Raw genomic sequence first — 1,070 nt, 5'->3', positions numbered from 1 at the left:
GGANACATACTCGAATCCGATTGATGCAAAATAAACTCTAACAATCGATCATTTGATAAAATGTTATAACGGCTAAAACATGCATAAATAAAATTAATGAGCTTTAACAAAGCTCCCATCAATCATTTGTAAAGATATCCGCAACCCAACGGTCTTTCACTGTTATATTCCATTACAACGTTTATTACACATGGCAATAAATCAATTGTTTGAATGTTGGGCAACACCGATTAGGACGGCTTATCATTTTCAATCTAAACAATCAGATCAAAGATCATTCCTTTGTGAATGAGAACCATAACTGGCAGCTGGTCCTCTTTTAACGAGTATATAAGTGGAAGAAAATATTCGATTCCTAAAAACATTCGCAGTTTTGCAATTAAACCTTACAAACAGCTTGAGAAACTTTTTGTTCAATTTATCTACTAAACCAGATACTACACAGAAGGTATTAAGATTAATTGCTATAAAACACAGTAACTAAAACCTTCATTGAATTAAAACATTATTAAAATGGCTAGAAGAGTGTCATTCTTGTTGTTCAACGAGGTAGAACAGACTTACCAGATTTGTGACAATGTTTCTGAAAAAGGACATCCGTTCAAAGCTGACGGGTTAGTTTTTAATTCTTTCCAAAAATCGCAACCGAGTTTGGAGCGACGATCCATATTGAAAAGATCAAGTAACGTAGTTGGGAACGTTGATCAAATGAAATTCGCAAACCAAACAAACGACAATCCAAAGAACACGTGTCACAACCATTCGACTTACACGAACACATTCACAACAAAAGCTACAAGCAACAAAAGAAGGAACAGCCTCAACAGTTCGTTACTGAGATGTCTGCAAGTAGCCACAAAGGATGGAAATGAAGACAGCTATGATGGCGTTGATGAAATAACCTTTCCATCTCATCAATCAAACAACAACATTGTGACTGACTTTTCAGCAAACACAACAAACAACATCAACAAAACATCGATGCACACATCAACATCACACAACTCGGAAATAATTGAAAACATCAGACACCATATTGACGACATGCAGAAAGAGAAGAAGCTGATCAG

The sequence above is a fragment of the Helobdella robusta genome (assembly GCF_000326865.2).
Source record: "Helobdella robusta unplaced genomic scaffold HELROscaffold_1678, whole genome shotgun sequence".
Taxonomy (NCBI): Eukaryota; Metazoa; Annelida; class Clitellata; order Rhynchobdellida; family Glossiphoniidae; genus Helobdella; species Helobdella robusta.
The sequence above is the reverse complement of the archived record's forward strand: the minus strand, read 5'-3'. Positions refer to the sequence as shown.